We start from the raw sequence: 20821 nt of genomic DNA, 5'->3' as shown, positions 1-20821 counted from the left end.
GATGTTACATTTAATATATAACAACTAGAAGATGCTCGATAGTGTCATTTTGGTTAATCTTTACCGATATCTGTCTGTTCTTCAGCATCAACGCTATTTTTTCTGCCTTCTATTCTATTCAAAAATCTGACTACCCTGTGTAAGGGTAAGGCATAGAAATGACAAAGTCAAACCCCATTGAACCCCGCCATTCAGAGACCCCATTTTCCTACTTTTCTTTTCCTTTTTTTCCCTCTTCTCTGTATTAACTTTTCACAATTTTCCCAGGCTCTCCTAGTATTTCTATGCTGCAATATGTTGGCATTGGCTGAATGAATTGGTGGGGTTTGGAATTGGGAGTGTGGGTGGCAAAGTGGGTGTAGGATTGTGTTTGGGGGTTGCTTAGCTTGAGATTGTGAGCCAACCCAACGGCTGATTGTAGTCGATATAATCGCACATTATTGACACATTATTCTAGTGCCACTTGCCCCCAACACTTGAGTGGCAAAAGGGAAGTTAAGACTCCCACTTGCACTAGCATTTTCCACTCTTTGCTCCCCCTGTTCTTTTCCTTTTATTTATGTTTCCTTGCTGTTGATTTTTTATATATTATTGATTGCCCTTTTTGTTGCATTTTTCAGGTATTAAATATTTTAATTCCATTTTAAAAATGATCCATGGCAAATATTTGATCCGACATATGTTTTACAGCCGTTGGTCATTAATTATAATTATGGAAAAGGTGAATGTTCTAAGGGGTATACTGGGCATAATAAGCAGTTTATAAAGGGTAGAAAATTATCTTTATATTAAGTGTATAACAAACTTTTGCCTAGGTCAGGTAAAACTGTCATGAAACAGAAAATCCAAAGGAAAAATCTACAAGTTAATACTTTGTAAGTCGTATCAATATGTTCATCTTTGGCATAAAATAAATATAGAAAAAAATATGTTAAATTTCCAGGGTATATCTTTAATGCATACACATAATGTTTATAATTTTTTTTTTTTTTTTACATTTTTGTAATTAATTAAATGAATTGCACATTTCGATGGCCTGTAAAATTATGTGATGTGGCAATTAATGTGCCATAAATCAATTGGTGGAACGTGTTAATTAATGTGTCGCTTTTTTAAATTAAAACAAATACGCAACTTCAGAGCAAAAAATGAAAAATATTTCAAAACTATTAATAAATGATGATGAATGAAATGTCTGTGCTGATGCCCACAAAATCAAATAATGACAGACAGCAGAAGAAATTGAATTTTTATCGTTATGCACAGCATTGGAAAATGGCACAGGCAAATGAAAATATGTGGGGGCCGGCCTTCTGGGGCGCTAGAATCAATGTTCGATTCAATGAACAAGAAAAACGTAATCAATACACAAACAGACATACATATTATTACACACGTGCATCTATGCGGCAGCCAAAAAGTATGCAGCATAAACTCGTTGCCACTGGAGTCTTGGAAAGGGAAAAGGGGCGGCTATGCAGATACATGGATAGCCCCGTATACGATACGATAGATACTACGTGACCCAGTTGGCAGGCACCACTGCAGTGGAGACGTTCGCCAGAATACGATTCCCCCTCGTTTTAGGAAAAACTATTTATGTATGCAAAATAGCCATAAAGTATAAAAATGTTTCAAACACTTTTGGTAACTGCTGCATACGTAAATAACCCAATAACAGAGGAGTGAGGAAACGAGAACGATACTCAGCCAAACGAAACGAAACGTAATGAAATTGAAATTGAGAAAGCTCTTGACTTGACCTTTGACCCAAGCAATTTACCAAGGCAGCAGCAGCAGAAGCACACATAAATCCATAATCGTATTGAATGGCAGCCTTTTGGCAACCATAAAACAAATCAAGAGAAGGGAAAGTTAACTTTTTTTTTAGAGAATAACGAAGCGTGAATATACCCTTTGGGATTATTCAAAGTTTTGCTCAGTTTTCTTTTCGAAAATTTATATTTTCTTGAGTCGAGTAGTCGATATTTCTGACTCCTGAAAGCTAAACTGTTTAACATAATATATTCTATGATTTTAGTTGAATTTCATCATTTTATTATTCATAGAAAGAATTCTTGCACAAATCATTTACAAATTTGCATCAAGAAATATTAGTATTTTTTCCCTGATTAAACCATAGATTCTTCAACTCATACTTTGATTCCCTATATAGTCGTATAGGACTCACACTCTAATACTCTTAAGAGCCCCATAAATCAGAGGCAATACACAACACACAGCTCATAATATTGATTAGCCTTAGCCAAAAGGTACTCGTATTGGAAATATTTTATTTCAAATGCCAGACCCTCAATAAAAATCACTTTGTTAGACCCACAAAAGCGCTGACCTTTCAAAACACTTTCCACAAAAAAAAACGAGAAGGAACGTGTGAGTCGCTTCTGTGGACGCGACTCTACTTTTATACCCGTACTCAGTCCGTATATAAATTTTTATACCCGTACTCAAAAAAGAGTTAAGGGGTATATTAGATTTGTGGTAAAAGTGGATGTGTGCAACGCAGAGAAGGAAACGTTTCCGACCCCATAAAGTATATATATTCTTGATCAGCATCAATAGCCGAGTCTATATAGCCATGTCCGTCTGTCCGTCTGTCCGTCCGTCTGTCCGTCTGTCCGTCCGTCCGTCTTGATGAGCGCCTGGATCTCAGAGACTATAAGAGCTAGATAAACCAAATTTGGTTTCCAGACTCATGTGATATCACACTGCTACAAGTGTATTTCAAAATTTCGCCCCGCCCCCTTCCGCCCACACAAAGGACGAAAATCTGTGGCAGGCACAGTTTTAAAGATACGATAAAACTAAAAACGCAGTATCGTAGAAAATGCCCATATCTACCAGATTGCCGAATCTGAATCAGATCGGATCATAATTATAGCCAGAATGAAGAAATTAATTTTCAGTTGCTTCCCCTCCCCCTCCCCCTCCCGCCGACGACAACGCATCTCATTTTCCTTCTCGCTCGCACACTCTGCCGCGTTCAGTGCGCGAGCAACCCCTAGCGGAGGAGATGTAGAATCTAATTGGAACATGTAAAATCTACATGTTAGATGTAGAATATACATTGTATATGTAGATGTAGATATCATATGTAGCAAAAAAATGTAAAATGTAAAATTTTTTTTTTTTCTAAAATTCTTAAAAATCATAAGCTCAAAAATGTATATACTGACTGAGTACGGGTATAAGTAGAGTCGCGTCCCCAGAAGCGACTCACACGTTCCTTCTCGTTAAACTTATTATTTATGTAAATTTTTTTAAATATTTTACATTTTACATTTTTTTGCTACATCTGTTATCTACTTCTACAATGTCGATTCCACATCTGAAATGTAGATTCTACATACAAAATGTAGATTCTACATCTTCTCCGCAAAGGGGGCGCATTGCACTGGGCACAGTGTGTGCGAGCGAGAAAAATAATAAGTGATTAAGAATATTATACTTTATGGGGTCGAAAGTGTTTCCTTCTCTGCGTTTCACACATCCACTTTTACCACAAATACAACATACCCCTTAACTCTTCGAGAATGGGTATAAAAAACACATACGAAGGGGCACATTTTTTATTGGCCCTTTATATGTAATATTCGTTGTGCCTTTCCAAACTTTACACTCAATTACACACCCAAAGGAGATCTAAAGCGACAGATGAGGATAAGTTTTACGAGCTTTCAATAATTTGACATAATTTTGGGGCAAGTAATCTCTGCGTCAGTTGGCTTGCCTCTCGAGAGTCCCCTGTCTATTTCCTTCCATAGCAAATATGAATATTTAAATTTTTATTGCTTGTGCATTTAATTGCTTTTAGTTTTAATTGCTGCTACGATGCCTTTTTGGGGATTGTGTCTGCATTAGTGTGTGTGTGTGTGTGTGCGGATTATGTGGCAGTGGCAGCGGCATCCTTTCAAAGGATCATTTTAATGGAATTATATGAGCCCTCGGGGGGCTAAAACAGCTTTTAAGTGTAAAATCTTCCAACAAAATTGACTGCCTTTTACAAAATTACAAAGTAATTGAAGTTTTCCTTGCGTTTTAGAAACTTTATTCAATGCTTAATAATGCATAACTTTGTGGTAGAGAGACCTCCTTAAATCTACTCAACGGCTTTTCTTATTTCAGCCTTCAATTGTCACTTTTTTGTTGCCATTATCCTTGCCAGAGATCAACTCACCCCGTGAACTGATTTCAGATGCAAATCCTCGACTTATTTGTTATATTAAAAACCTTTTTCAGCGCTGTAGCTGTAGCTCCTTTCTCCATCTACAAAAATCAAGCCGAAAAACATTAAATTATGCACACAAAATGGCAGACAAATCCTTGGGACAAAAGTATGGCACGTTAACGTAAGCGAAAAGCTCAGGACTCAGGACTCAGAATACAGAACACAGGACAGAGAGAAAAAGAGCGCACAATTATGTATTTAATGCATAAATCAAAAACTCATTTAAAATGAAATCATGGAGCATTCAACAAATCACAACACAGAAAGCAATTATATGACAGGGAGAAGGCAGCAGGAGTAACCCATTCCAAAAGGATATAAGTACAAAAAATATATTAAAAAGAAAATAAATTGAAAGCCGGGAGTGTCTGGTAGCGCAGGGCTGAGAGCCAGGCAGGGAGAGCAGCTATTAAAAGTAATGCAACAAACACAGGCACATCATAATCTACACAAAAGGGAGGAGCGGGAAAGATGGCTCCCAGGCAGGCATATTACAAGTTCTGTCCCTGTTCTACAGGACGATGTCGACTCCCGTCAGCATGTCAACTGTCGCAGTCGTCGGCTGATGTGGCTGCCACACATGAATGTCAGACACTTCAATGGCACCTCCGACGAGGCGAAGGCAGCAACAAAGCCAGCGCCAGTTGCAGTTCCAGTGGCAGGAAGTGAATGGAGCACTCGACAATGCAGGCAACTTCAACGTCTGGTGACTGGAGGGTGCGTGCTCCTGCTGCTACTGCTGCTACTGCTGATGCTCTGATGATGGGGGATTGTTGGGAGAGATGGGGCATAGGCATATTTAAGATGTGGGCCTCGTTTTATCACCAATTTTCTACAGGCAACAAAACACTTACACGGTACATTTAATACCGATGCCATTCACACTTTTCGCATCGCTTTCTACACATATATTAATTTTCTTTCTTGGATTAATATTTCACCACGCAGAAAAAAGTAAATTAAAAATATTTCTGACCTCAAACCTGCTTGAATTTCATTTAAATTGAATGTATGATTTTTATTTCATGCCGTCGGTGAATAATTTAACGTGTAACAGCATCTGGCAACATTACTTGACAGGCCACAGAGCCGAGTGTGTGCGGCTGTTGTGACTATCTTTGGATAATACTTTTGTTCAAAACATATCAAAGAGCTGGCAGTTCAAACAATGGAGTTGGGCTAGGACCAAGTTAAGGGTCTCCTTTTGGCCTCTTTTTTGTGCATTTGGCTCATGTGGCAGCTCTCTGCGTGTGTCTAGTGGGTGTGTGACAAGTAGTTGGCTTCATTTCAAAGAGAACTGCTGCCAAAGTTGAGCAATTTTAAGTGGAACAAGTCAAGAGTTCTTCCACAGAAATTTATTTGCATCCAGTCCCAGTCCCAGGCCTTTGAGTGGGCAAAAATAGTATTGGATTTTACACAAAAGTATCTGTATATCAGTTAACTTAGTTGTTTTGAAACAAATCCAATTTATCATCGATGCCAGGCAACACATTCCCATAAGCTTAGGATCAATATAAAAAAATTGTAACATAATCGGACATCCAACAGACAGATTTATATATGCAGAAGAGTGCTTGTAGAGAAGGTTATTTGTTCACTGACGAGTGCACACAATATCGCATTCTAAGCCAATATTGCAATACATTCAATAATATTATTTCAATGGAAATACACAACAATACACGAGTGTGTAATGCATTTCATCCACCAACTCTCTCACTCTGTATCGCTATCGCTCTTTGTGGCTATTTGTTTATATTATTTGCAAAAAGTTTTTAACACAGTTCCCTTCCCCGTCTCCTCCCCTACCCATTCATGCAACATTTGAGTGCTGTGGGCTCTCTATTTTGAGAGCTTTAGACATGTTTGATATTGATTTGTACTCTCTTTATTGCATCCCTTTATTTATAAATTTTACTTGCATTTGAGAGCATTCTTTTTTCTTTTGGAACAACTCTTTTATCCCCCCAGAAGTTCCAACAGAGATAATCGCTAGCAATAATTCATAACCATAAAATATCAATTTTTCGGTCTACAGTTTTCGAAGGGGCGTGTTATCAACGCAGCATAAATTTAAATCTTTCCAAACAGCAGCAGTTGCTGCCGCACACAACAATTCGCCGGAAGTAAGGGGAAAGACCCAACAGAAATTCTTACAGAAGTGACATCACCATCAGCATCATGCCAGACAGGCAGACGGCAGGATGAACAGACAGACGGAGAGTGTATTGAGGACAAGTGACAGATATAACGGCAGCAGTTATATTGACAACAAGAAAGGATGTATACAGATCGGAGACCGCAGCAAAAGATACACTAGAGAAGGATTTCTATAAAAATATTCTTGTTCCAGTAAGGGACTAAATGGTAAAAGGCGTTTCATTTGCTGTAAAAATGTTTATATAAAATAAAAAAAACGTATCAAATTTATTAAAGTTAAATAAATTTGTTGGTTTTCGATGAATATGCATGCAACATTTTCTATCTTATTGTTTAAAATCTTTATACCCTGTGTCAGGGTATTTCCTGTAACAGCCCGAACAACAAGCACTTCAGTACATCATCAGGAGGTGGTCTATACTGTATGTGATTCAGCATGGTGGATGCGTGCTGGGACAACAGCTGAGGGGAAGAACCAGCAGCATCGAGAACAGCAGCAACGGCAACAGCAGCAACGGCAACAGCAGCAGCAGCATATGCCCGACAATAAAAATTTATGCCTGATTGAAGTTTTGAAGATTGTGATTTTTCACTCGCTGAAGCTTGGGGTGTAAGGCAGTGATCCACAACCCCCTCTTGTACAACAAAAGAAGGGATGGAATCTTGGGGTGTCGTAGATGATTTTTGATGAATTATTCATAAAGGGGTAAAAATCATCTTCAAGTTGATTTCTCATAACCGGAAGCTGGTGGAAAAGGGTATTCGAGTGTGTTTTGTATTGTAGGATAAGAGAAATGCTTTGGTATTCATAAGTTTAATTGTTTTGGGGTTGCTTTTTTAAAAGATTTTAGCCAATTTATTCACAGCTCGCCCATTCAAAATAAAACCTATTTCTCCAATCTTCATTACAGATTTTCGCGCTCATTTTCATTGTCAGCCAAGTGCTAAATATTTGTATGCTATGTACCCCTGTCATGCAATTTGCATTTTCCGAAACAAAAGAACCATCTGTGATTGCAATGCAGAACCATTTTAATGACTCAATTTTTTTGTTTTTGCCTCAATCTGCATTGCGGCACACAATGGAAGAAGAGGAAGTGCGGCGAGAACATTTCATAAAATATGCAACAAGGCAAACGATATTAAATCATTATAAGAGGCAGAACAGAAACAGAAACAGCAACAGGAATACCAGCAGTCGAAGGACATTAGGCTCTGACAGTTACAAAACATTTTACAAGCTCTTCACAGGCAGAGAGAGAGAGAGGAAGAGGACCAAGAGACAGGCAACAAAATCGTGCAAATGATGTTAAAATGTATTGGAAGGATAGAATGGAGTCAGCAGACACCATTCCACATTCCACATCCGCAAAGTCAACGATAAAGTTGTCATAGTGTGAGACAAACAATTCATCAGCGTCAATGTGATAAATTATATTTCCACCGCACTGGAAATTGCTTGAAATTTTTTATTCCAAAGAGGATTACAGCAGTGAAGAGAGCAGCGTAAACGGGAAGGAAAGGCAACGTCCATATATATCGAAAAGTAGCACATGATAAATTAGTTGATTCAATTGAATTATAAACATCAGCAGAGGCAGCAACGTGTAGACCCAGACGGCATCCGACATTCAGCATACGCGGGGTAAACATTGAACGAGTGGAAAAGGAGAGAAAAGTTCAGAGAAAACTTCTACATATACAGTGCGTTTCACAAGTGAAAAGGAGTTTAAAGTTTGAGTAGAATTTTGGGCTAAGCTGAAAATATGCTGAAATTAAAGCAAAAATTCAAAGGCCTTGAATACAAGCCATTGAATAATGAAAAAACAGAGAAAGGAATCTTTTCAAACATCAATCAAGTCATGGCTAAAACTAAGACAATTGTTCAATAAGAAATCAGGCAATAATTATTCATTAAATTATGATAATTTTCATATATTTATTGGTTTAGATTCCTAGCCTCAAAATAGAGGATTAAACAAGATTTATAGTTTAGTACTACTTATCGTTAAAATTAAATCCATATACCAAACAAATACAGTTTGCATGACAAGACAATGACAAACATAAAAAGCCGCAGACAGCCATGCAATTAAAATTCAAATGACCAACGGTGCCAGAAGAGCCAGAGTGACCGCAGAAACCAAAGTCCAAGGATGTCAAACCTCTGCCTCCCTGCCTCAATTGGATTATATAGCCTTCGTTCAGCGTCCTTCCCGGGTGTTTATTGTGGTTATATTCCATTTTAATGGCAATCTCCCTGTCCTTTTTTTTTTGTATTTTGTGGCTGTAAAAGTCCTTGCTGCTGCTGCTGCTGTTGCGGTCACCCTCTAATGCGTTTCGTTTCAAAGCTAAGATTTTAATTTGATGCATAAATAATGGGGGGGAAAACTGGCGAATTTATTTATTTATTGCTTGATTTTATTGTAATTGCTCGGGATGACTTAAGGGATTTGTAATTTGTGAGTAGAGGCAATTGTTTAAGCCAGATAAATGTAGTCCCTTGCCATCTCCTGAGAACTCTGGGTGCTGAAACCCTGGAACATACTCAATCGGTTCCTTCCATTGAGAAAAAAAATACATTATCAGGTGTATAGAGCTATGCAAATAATATGAATGGCAACAGTTACCGACAGCAAATCACAGAATCAGTGGAAAAGTTACTGCGTGTAACAGAAACTTTATGGGCCATAAGTCAAAGACACTACCGCGTATAGTCGGATAATTAAGCTTCAACAGACAACACCGTGAGTGGCAGAGTGGCAGGAGTGGCAGACAGAGGCGGCGGCAGAAACTGTCTGTGCGCTGCAGGCCATGTCTGATGTTGATGTCGCGTTTTGCGGCAAGTCCAACTAACTAACTAAATGGCTAGATGAGTGCATAGCCAGGAGGCAGGGCCACAACTGACACACTATCTGCCTAAATGACTGACTGACTGCTTGACACTGCACTTGACGACCGACCACACACACGCACACAGAGAGAGAGAGAGAGAGAGAGGCACGTCCTGAATGGAATAGAAGAGACCCGAGACTATGATGATGCCAGGCACAGACCATAGACCACAATGGCCCCCACTCAGACTTTGACTGGCAGCTGTTGACTGTTGGAACGATGACGACCGCAACATTGGGCCCACCATCTCACGGCCAGCCCGATGATCACGACTCTCCCTCTGACATATCGAATTAAAATGCAGCAGAGCATTCCTGCTTAGGACTCGAGCCTTAGGAAATTACTGTCATTCAAATTAGTTTGAAGGCTTGATTTGTCTGCAAATAAATGGCATTTCATTCAAGTTTCAGAGCTCAACTCCCTTGCCGCTTGCAGTTTTTTCTATTAGCACATAAACAGCATTTTATGCAAATTTCAAGATCATATTTCGTGCCCGACGAGATCATAGACTCGCCGCATACAAAAAAAAAGATGAGATGTACCATGTACAAATTTAAATGCAAATAGAAAAATATATATTTTTGAAGGCAATATAAAATAAGCAAATGATGCCATTAAAATGCAAACGAAATTTTCTACGAGAATATATCTAACAATGCGCTGAAAGGAGGAAGGAGGGAAGTAAGGACGGATGCTTTGGATTGGTTGCAGGAAGGTGAAGAGAGGGTCACATAAATCTTTTACTCCTCTCCATTGCTCTGTGGCTGCTCTGTAGCTCTGCAAAAGGAGAAGGCACAATAAGTACCCAAAGCCAATGACCCTGTATTTGTTTACTCTGACAAAAGGTATAAGGATTTGAGGTAAAAAATATGCGACTTCCTAACTAGCGACACTTTATTTATTTAACTATAAACTTTAAATTAATAAAGTAAAAAGCTATTTTATGAAGTACCACAACTGTGGAACATTTTTCGATTAGGTTTATTACTTCAATAAATGCCTGAGATTAAAAAATAAAATGATATTAATATTGAAACTCGACAATAAGGAAATGAAAAGAAAAACAAAGAATTTTCGCAGCAAAATAAAGTCCTGTTGGACTGCTGCATTATTACGAAGACGCAGCCAAATTTTGTGACTCAGAGAACGATGGAGAATGAAGGATAGCGAGCGAAGATCAAGAGATAAGACAACTGCTAATTAACTGCACATTTGTGTAGCATTTTGACCTGCCAATCAGAGTCTGCAACGTAAAACCTTACAATATGTATAAGTACCAGCCAAATTTTAAAGAGTATTTCAGCCTGCGGTGCGTTCTCATTTTTGCCGTCTACTTTGGATTTCATTTCATTCTCGGGCTGTTATAAATTTCCAAAACCCCAACGACGCCTCAGACACATTTACACCAAACCGACAGCAGGCAGCCATCCGCCCACCTTCGCAGAGACAGCAAGGCAGCCAGCATCTACGTTGCACCGCATTCGGCACCTGGTTGCTGGGAAGAAGCGTGAAATATTTACCAGGTGGCGGAACACTGATTAGCTCTAGTGCCTGATGGTCCTGGTCCTGGTCCTGCTGCCTGGTTCTCTCGTTTTTTTTGCTCACTCAGTCCCCCCGTGCTTTAAATTACAATTAAATGTTGGAAACTAAAATATTTTGTTTTAATTATAAACTTGCACGTATTTTCTCTTCGTTTTTTTTCGCCAGTATTTGTGTGTGTGTGTGTGTGTGCTGACAGTTTGGCATTGCATTGGCACGTACGGGTTTGGCACTTCATTTGATGGTCATTTAAGTTAATAAAACTGACACACACTAAAGCGAGTGCTCCTGAACGCCTGTTGGGCGGAATGTCCTTTCTATTTAGTTTCTAAATTAATTAAATTGGTGTGGCAGCAACAGCAAAAAATTCCAAATGAAAATGGTTGGAGAGAAGGGACAACTGAATAGAATAGCTTTCAATATTGAGACAAATACTCGTAAATGGTCAATTTTAATTAAAACTATTTAAAAGTAATTAAACCAATGGAAATTTCTTTAGAATTACGAATACTATTTAAATTTTTTACATAATTAGTTGCATTGTAAAAATGTTAATTTTTCTGCTCCTATTTGCGTTCTTAGTCAGCAATTAGGTAATTTAATTGATAAATTGTCAATAAATCTGTTAAATTTCCTTTATTAAATTTGTATAATAAAACCCAAAAAATTCCCATTAGCCATATTTTATTTGTTTAGTATTACTGTAGTTTTTACAGTTACACCAACACACACCAAAAAGAAGGCAATTTTACAGCCCAAAATTTATGAGGAGCCGAAGGCCACAACCAATAAAAGAATAAAAAAATACAAAAGGTAAACCAACAACAATAAACCCAAGGAAAAGATAAACAAGGATCCCAGCCGAGGGGGCGTGGGTTTATTTATTCATTTTCATGGGCAAATAAGTGAGAGGATTTGGTTGGGCATCGCACAGACCTAAGGGCAATAAAAATACAACTATGCGTTAATTGCAATTCCCAATTGACCACAAAATGTACACGAGCCGTTAAATCTCCCACATAAAGTGCTGCTGCTGCTGCTGTTTCTGGGGACCGACCCCAGAGCTTTCGATAGACGATTTGTGTGTGTGTGTGTGCGTGTCCCTCTCGGAAGAGGGGTAGTGTATGGAAACTGTGACATAAAGTAGCTAATTACCATTAGTTATGTTCCTGCCCACAAAATTCCGCAATTTATGCGTCTCCCTTGGCTTCATGGAGGGTGGTGTTTGTGTGTGCCATTAAATGTTGTTGCTGCCGCTGCTGCTGTTGTGTTGCAAGTGGGGCATACACATTATTTGGCCTCCAGCATAACGTAAATTATGTGGCCAGCTTTTGTGGATCTCTGGGCAAAACCACAATGATCCATCATGCGTGGCGAAGCAACCAAAGTAAAGTTGGAAGTTGCGGAAAAGTATAATCAATCTTGGAAGCAAATTTTACTTTTGAGATATTTTGGATAGCTTTAGGTGTGCATTAAGGCATGTGAAAAATTTGGGAAAAATTCTACAATCCACTTCAAAATGCAATTCAATATTCAAGTACCAATTTAGAAGCGAAACAGACACACAAATCTCAAAAACTGTCAATCCATTAAATTGGCATTTTAAATGAATGCCAGCAATTACCAGAACCAGAACGAGACCGAGACTAGAGGATTGGGTACAACGATCCAATGAAACGGCAGATAGAGAGACAGACCGAATGAGTGGCGGAGGATGCCACACACTCATGTCAATTGCTAGCTCATTTGTCCCCAAAAAGTATGCTCTGTCTCTCCTGCTGAGGGTAGAACTATTTAATTAAGCTAATCTATTTGCATTTGGAGCACACACACACACAGAGGCAGACCAGACCCACAGTTTGTGCCCCCAATGAACGCCTCTCTTGCCACTCAAATTGAAATCGACACACGGACTGTGTGTGTGTGTGTGTGTGCTTGAGGGGCTGAAGTGCAGGGCGGCACCCAAAACTATGCAACAGAATAAAAAAACTTTCGTATGCATGTAGAACCCCTTGGTAGACCCACACGACAATTGCAAATGCAATTTTGTATCTCTCACATTACCATTGCAGCCAGATGTAGCTACATTCTAGTTGCAGCATTGTTTAGTTTGAGTGGAAATTTGAGTTGCATTTTTAATAACTACGGCTCCTTGCTAATAATCTATTTTTTTATAGAAAAATAAATGCATCCGTATGTGGATTTTAGTGCCGAAGCTAGCCTTCTTTTCTCACTACATCATATTTCTATGATTTATTGGTTTCGTTTCCTGTCTAAACAAAAATCGGATCGTTAATATTATTTGGTTTACTAATTGTTAATTAAATGCCCAAATGCGTCGAACAAATTTAATGAGCTGCATAAAATGTAGCCAATAATTCAATTAAAAACTACTAAATCCCTGCCACGAATTGCGTTAATTGCGGGTAATAGAAAGTTACAAATATTGGAATACAAATTGAACCAAAACCAGGTCTTAAATGATCCTGGCTCTGCCCAGAGTTCTGTAAAGACTGTGGCTCGGGTCGGGTCAGTCAGTGGTGTAATGCCTGTGGTTGGCCAATGGTTTCGGTGTGGCTCGGTTTGTGGCGTGTGAAGTTGTAACCACACAAGCATCACACAACGCACAGCGCAAATGGCTAGGATACATACATTATTGGCTTTAGCCACACGCCACACATCCCACTGCTGTCCATTGACCACAGGCACTATGAGTATTATTAACCTTTGTATAATAAATTCCTTTTGTAAGCATTTTGCCTTTTATGACATACATGGACAAAAAGGAACAGCAGCTTAACCATATTTATGATCGAATCGGCTCTGATTTATTTTTATTTATCCATCGGATATAGTGGAATTTATAGGTACTAGCCGTAAAACTAAAGCGGATAACGCCTTATGGTTGGGCCTCTACAAATTATAGAATTTATATTTGTTAGAAAAAAAAACCAAAAAAACTGTCAGCTTACAGTGAATGCAAACTGTAGATTGCTTTCAAAAATGGTTGACGCGGTGGCAAATTAGTTTCAATTCGTTGCGTTTCCTATTCAGTAAAACCCATAATTGGCAGACTAATCTCAAAATTAACCAACTGACAGCAGCATTTGTCAAATGTGAAATGTGCAATTCACTTTGTGTGCTCAAATATCGCCATGCCTTCCCCCTGCCCACACCAAATCGTTCCTAATTTAATTTCCCTATCATATTGAACACACGCGTTGGCACACAGAGCACTAATTGACAGAGAGATGCGAGCGGAATGGAAATGGCACTCAATATACATATCCACCCCCACACATTACTCATACGACATGTGGCCCAAATTTAGATTTGGTATAAGCATTGGGGGGTAAGCTGGGGCTCAAATATCCAAAGGATGTGTCGTTTATTATATTCTCGTGCTGTACGTAAGCTAAGTCAGCAGTAAAATCAATAAAAATCAATGCCAAGGCAGCTAACGTGTATTGTTAGTATATTAGATTGTATGGTTCGTCAGATTTATACCCTAGAATTGTGGAATTCGAGGGTACACATTGCTAAGCACAAGAACCGTATCTTTTGCGACCTTCTGCCTTTACAAAAGAAATTGAGAATGAAATCTGAAGTATTTTTTTTAGGTTCTTAAACTTTGCTGGTATGCACTTTGGTTTTGAAAAAAATATCTATGAAAGAAAGGGTATCCTATTATATTCCAAGCCCGAAATATTCTCCATTGACTACATGTATATTACTTGTTCTATTCTCATTGCCAGCCTTTGGCATTGGCATTGTCCTTCGGCAGATCCTTCAGAGCGCGTCAAGTTGATGGGCAGAATGCTGAGGTTGCATTTTAAGTGGAAGGCAAATGTATAGATAGAATTTTTGCGATTTAAATGTAATTATTTAAGCTTAAGTGTTTTTTAAATTTCTTAACAGCAAATAACGTAATTTTATAGACATGGATATTTATAAGCTGCCATTCAAAGTTGTAGAAGTAAAAAATTTCTAGAAAAGTTTGTACAAATATTACATTAAATTTGATCCGTGAAAATCAATTAAAAAACTTTGATCTCCAGGACGTATATCTTCTCATAGTAGACCAAACTTTAGTAGCATTTTAATTGCAGCTAAACTAATTTAAAACGCCTGTTGCAGCCCGTGGAAGCAATCTAAATGCAAAGCATCCAAAAATTGCATTAAAAAATTACCATAAAATAAAAATGGAACAAATAAAAAGTCGCAGATAGTTGCAGAACAGCAACGGAGAATTGTCTACGCTGACCACATCGATTTCCGGCTGCTCCTTCAGGACAGGCCCAGGCAGCGGCAGTGCCGTTTGGCACCAAAAACAGCAGTCGGAGGAGTCCTAGCCGTCGAGTGGCCGAAGCAGCCAAGCGCATTTGTATTCATTAAGGAATTTCCGCAAGTTTTTCAAGTTTTTTTTTTTTTGCTGTCCTCTTCCTTTTAATGTGGGACTCTGTGGGACGCTCTTTCCTCTATTTGGTGTTTAAGCTTTTGGTCCTTGCACTTTGGGTTATCCTCGGGGTCCCTTACAGGCTGCCAGAAGGGCCATGGTTGATTAAAATGTCAAATGCCTTGCATATTTTAAATGCCAGTCGAGCGTCTACCCACCGAAAAGCCCCACACAACGGGGCATTTAAGGAAAAATCTCACCAAAAAGGACAAGCTCTAGCCGGCATTTATGGTGCGTAGAGTGCATTTTATGAGTTCGTCAGATGCGTGAAAATTTAATTTAAATAAAAACAAATGTTGCCGGAAAGACAAACGGGAATATCTGCTCAGTAAATTAATTTATATAATTTAAAAGAAGGAAAGTACGAATATCCTGATAATTTATGCAGCACCGACAGCGACAGAAGCAAGGGTTTAATTAATTGCAAAAACCCACAGGCGCCATTCCACATTCCCCCAAAAGAATATAGAAAAACAAACACAAGAGCAAGACGCAACGGGACTGCGAGAGAATGAATGTCGTCCTGTCATCGGGTTTATCAACGGCCAGCATCATCATCATCAAGCATTATGCTGATCCTTGCTACGCGCCCTCATCCTTTGCGCTCTCTCTCTCTGTACGAAAGTCATTCAAATATTTACTTTTGAGTTCAGAGTTTAAGCAGCAGGCTGCTGCAAAAAAATAACCCACTTGTGCAAACTTTTAATTACAGCAGACAATCAATTATTCATTGCATCAGGGATATGAGTCCTTAAACTTGTTCAAAAATTTATTTATTTAATGGACTATTAGCGGCAGAGCGCTCTAGGATCTCAAATGTTTCATTCTGATTCTTGAAGGATAAAGGATTCAGTGCATTTTGTCATTCCAGGCTTATGTTATTTTAATTTTATAAAATTCCTTTGCTGAATCGTCCCAAATGAAGACCCTGGCTGTAGTAATTCTCTTTCAGCTGCATGGCCCGATATGAATGCCATTATTACTCACTGATCATTTATTATTCACTCCGTCTCTAAGGTATGAAATCTCCATCTCACCCACAAATTGAGTTCAGGCGGAAACCAAACTACCTTCGCGAATGGGAAACTACTTCATTCCAGAGCTGAAAATTACTACAGAAAGTTTTTGCTGAAAGTTTTTGTTCCGCTGATGAGAAAAAATGCCAGCAGACGAGTTTCCTTTCCTTAGTTTTGCCTCTATGTTTCCAACGTTACATACCTGAAAAGAGTAAAAAATATATATATGAAAAAAATTAGTTGCCAAGAGCGATAACATTTTTGAGAGTTGAAACTAAATAGCAAAACTGAAATTAAAGTGCAACTTTTCCTTGAACACTCTTTTTCTCCATTTTGTTCCATTTCCTCGCACAATCGAGACGTTGAGAAATGGCCAACGAAACGCGAAAGTTTTTCGCTTATCAAGTGTTTGCGGGGGGGGGAGCAGGCCAGCAGTTTGCCGAAGCGAAAAACAAATTGTTGCTGAAGCCAATGGAGTCGAAGATAAAGCATTTTGGATGCCATCCAACGACAACGACGACAAATACTAATTTTACAAGGAAACACAAAACGGAAAATGCACCCCATCCCCCACCCCACAGACAAGGGGCGGTAGCCAAGAGCCAGTGGAAAAAGCTGCAAAAATTCGCTCACGCAAAACTTTTGGCCCCAAACAACAAAATGGAGCAGAAAACAGAGAGCGAAGCGAACAAAAGCGAAAGTTTAAATTAGTCAAGCGGCAAAATCAAGGCTCTAACTCCTCTGACTCTTCGCCTTGTGGCAAGAAGTGTGTGCCGTGGCATGGCGTAAAGTTGATATATTAAGTTGTTTGGCAACGTTCCTAGCTGGACACTGAGAATTAATTACAGTCAACTACTTGTACACACACACAAAAAAAAGGAGATGTAATAGATGTGGCCGTGGAATGGCATTCTTTCTGGTTAAATCTTAAAGTGGATTTTGTTGCTTTCTATTTTTCTAGGTACTGTTTGATTTTTCAGTGAAGCGGAGAATCATTAAAAGAATTTTCCTATCCTAGACAATGACGAATTTCACTTGTTTTTTTGATGTACTTATGACTAAAAGTTGGAGTTCTTTGATTTCAAAAGCTGTAAATGATTTTGTTCTCCATGTTCCTTACTTAGCCAACATTCCTTATCAAAAATACATTTTTTTTACATAATCTGGCTGCTTTTCTTAGCTTTCTTATCCTTATCCTTCCTTATCAAACTCCTGCCGCCTTGACATGCAATTTCTTGACTGCAACTTTTGGCGCTTAAAACTCGCTGGGAGAAAAACTTTCTTCACCTTTCGTTAGTTGCATAAATCACATGAAATATATGCACTCAACGAGTTATTTTGTATATACCCTTTGCTTTAGGGAAACAAAGGACATAGTTCCATTCGTTCAAAGGCATTTTAATAGCCAGAAAATATCTTTCGATCTAGATCTTATAGCTGTAGATTTTGTAGATAATTTCCGCTAATTTGCAGATTAATTTAAGAAGTTCACAGATTACCGCGGTATCTCATTGTCGAGAGCTCTTTCGCTGGGTTTTGTTCTGCTTATTCCATAATTTTTCTCTTGCCGGAAACACGTCAGCATGCTATGGCAGCGGAAGCTTATATACTTGAAATAGGGTGGGGGCAGAAAGGGGGAGTATGGAGGATGGCTAGAGGGGATGGTGGCATGTAATGAGGCACTGATTGGTGCATGAGAAATTGCCATAGAGAGGTGTGTGCTCTTCTCGCTAACTGCCTGCCTGCCTGCCTGCCTTCTGATTATATTTCCCTGGTAGAAAACTAAATCAAACAAGTTGACACTTGCCACGCCCTGAATTTTTGTAGCGAAAGCACACACACACACACAAGTCCATGCATAAGTTTTGCCACTTTATGTGGCACTGGGCGTCAAGAACTTAACCTGCATCCTGTTGCCAGTTGGCAGGAAAATGTCGTAGACCTGTGCTCCTGCTGCTGCTCCTGTGCTTTTAACCCATTATGCATTGTGACACTATTTTCCTTTCTCTCTACTTTTTTCTTCTTCAAATTCTGCAACATTTTTCAAGTGGCAAACGCTGTGCAAGTTGTCTTTGGCCTGATGTCTCCCTCCTGTCTGCTGTCTGGCGTCTGCCGTGGCTGCCGCTTGCACTTTGCATAACTTTCTTGCATACTTTTGTGCGTGCTCATGTTCGGAGCCCTCCTGTTCGAGCACACCCGCATTCTGCTCGCTTCTGCCTGCCGTATTATGTATTATAAATGCATAAACATTATGCCTGACGTTTACTTAATGCTGCCATAACTTAGGACTTAAAAAAAAGGAGAAAAAACTTTTCAATAATTGTTGAAAAAACTTCACAGAAAAGAGAGGAAGAGAAGCGTAGAGAAAACTGAAATAAGTGCCAGAGTTAAGTAGGTGTACAGTGCTTATGGAAATGCAAATATTATGTATGTGAATTCTAATTCAATCATTCGTTGAATGCTGCTTTCCGCTGCTCCTCTAATTGAGTGTGGCACAACTTATGTGCATGGAAATTTAATTGGAATTTTCCCCAATCGTTTAAGAAAAAATTAAAACCGTTTTTTTTATCGGAGGAACGATTTTATTGTGTGAAAATCCTTGTATTCCTTTAAATTTGCTTTAAAACAAAAAATAAAATTAAATTATGTGACTAATTTTCCGTCCCAACTCTACGGAAAGTATATACCTATATTCTCATCAAAGAACACAAAATATCTTTATTCTATAGGAACAATAAAAAGTAAATTTTCAAAGTCCCTTAAGCCGCCGCGCTCAAAGCGTCAGCAATTACCTTGTTAATGCGTATAAAAATGTTGTAACAACATGGCAGGGATGAGACTTTGTTTTCCCTCTGTCTTTAAATGCCTTACCCTGGCATATAGCCCACCAATAAAAATCCCTTAGCAGGCGAGAGCAGACGAGCGACAAAACACAATCAGATTAAAAAACAATGTACACAAAAAGTGAGAGAGGGTGGGCAGAGAAGAGAAAAGTAGAGAAGTTTTCTTTTTCATTTGCCGTAACGCGTTGCAGCAGTTTTAATCCTCTTTTAATTGCTTGAAATCCAATTGGCGACCTACATAGCAACCTTGTTCGAAGCACAGCCACCGCTTTCCGGATTGCCCATTCGAAGGCCTCTCCTTAACGGATCCCATTCGAAGCCCCCTTCTTGCGAGCCATTCGTATGCCCCTCTTAACGGAGTCATTTTTTCCAGACCATTCGCATACCCTTACACACACTGGTCGTACAATTAGGAAGCAAGAAAAAAAGCCAAAGAAAATAAAGGCAGGATTCGGAGTACTAAGCAGTAGATACCCTTGAAAGTTCTTAAGGCACACAAATTTTTCCATTAGCGAAAGGACACATTCGTTTCTAATGATACAAAAAAAGAACATTCACCACCTGCAATTATTCATATATATTTTAAAAGATCTGAAAATGTAACTATAGTATTTGTTTCGTGGCTCCAAAATTGGCTTCCATTTCTGCATTGAAACATCTCATAAAAATCCATAATACCTCCTGTAAGAGTATAAGTTAGTTTTGTGGCCTAGAGGAAAGTACCAATAAAAACTTTTATTCGAGCCATTCATGCAGGCGTCTCACAAAAAAAAAAGGAGGCTACAAAAAATTGTTTTCTTTTTTTGTAAACCAATTTTCACTCAGTATAGAAATTGCCCGCAGTGGCCGAATGGGGAATTATTAAATCTATTTTTAAATCTATTTTTAAATCTATTTTTAAATCTATTTTTAAGTCAATTTATTTATTTTCGATTCCCACTCGAACTAGTTGCATGGTATTTTATTTTAACTGAAATGAATGATTTTCACAGTGCAGTAAAAAACATCAAAACTGTAAAAAAAAAATGTCTTAAAATTTCTACCTCAAGTTTGTCTCTGGTTTTTCGCTTTAGCATCAGTTTTCTTCTTTTCTGATGTCAGTCGTCTGGCTCTTCCTTTGTTGACTCTTCTGCCTGCCTGCACTTGACATTTTTGGCATTTTTGCTGCGGCTTGAGTTCCTTCTTTTATTTGCCCAAAGGTGGACGGGACACTGGGACCCACCACTGCAGTGTCTGTAATTGTCTCGAGCTGTGGGACTTGACTGGTTTTGACTCTGGCTTTTTTGTTGCCATTTGCTGCTGCTGTGTTTTCGTCTTGCCCAGCAGAAGAGCGCTTGTCGTTGTCATTGGGCGTTCTGGGGCGAGTCCAGGCAATATATTTTAATTGTAATTGCGTTTTGACGTTTCGAGCAGAGACAAACCAGGGACTTGAGAGAGGCAAAAGATCTGTATTTGTGGGTACTTAGACTACAAGAAAACGCAGGTTTTTAGAGAGTCTGAAGAATATGAGACAATAGCAGAACATATATGAAAGCAGAAAGCCAGAAACAGTCGTAAAAGTCGTAGAAAAACATGAATATTTTATTTCCATAAGAAACATTTAGGCAATTTTAGAGTTTCAGTTCACTGCTTACCAAGACTTTATGCACTTAAAATTAAAATA

General features: G+C 38.7%; 1 protein-coding gene and 1 long non-coding RNA gene across 2 annotated transcripts in view; both read right to left on the bottom strand.

The window, feature by feature from the left end:
* Positions 1–20821, bottom strand: part of LOC111065757 (heparan-sulfate 6-O-sulfotransferase 2) — a 104576-nt gene that overhangs the window by 42912 nt on the left and 40843 nt on the right. The window lies entirely within an intron of this gene.
* The window catches only part of LOC111065764, a 38893-nt gene continuing 33712 nt past the window's right edge, over positions 15641–20821 (bottom strand). The window contains exons 2-3 of the long non-coding RNA XR_002607031.2: positions 16287–16517; positions 15641–16231 (exon numbers count right to left, since the gene is read on the bottom strand). This is a non-coding gene — a long non-coding RNA (uncharacterized LOC111065764). The remainder of the gene's footprint in view (positions 16232–16286; positions 16518–20821) is intronic.

This window comes from Drosophila obscura, unplaced genomic scaffold (genome assembly GCF_018151105.1).
Source record: "Drosophila obscura isolate BZ-5 IFL unplaced genomic scaffold, ASM1815110v1 contig_4, whole genome shotgun sequence".
Classification (NCBI taxonomy): domain Eukaryota; kingdom Metazoa; phylum Arthropoda; class Insecta; order Diptera; family Drosophilidae; genus Drosophila; species Drosophila obscura.
The sequence above is the reverse complement of the archived record's forward strand: the minus strand, read 5'-3'. Positions and strand labels throughout refer to the sequence as shown.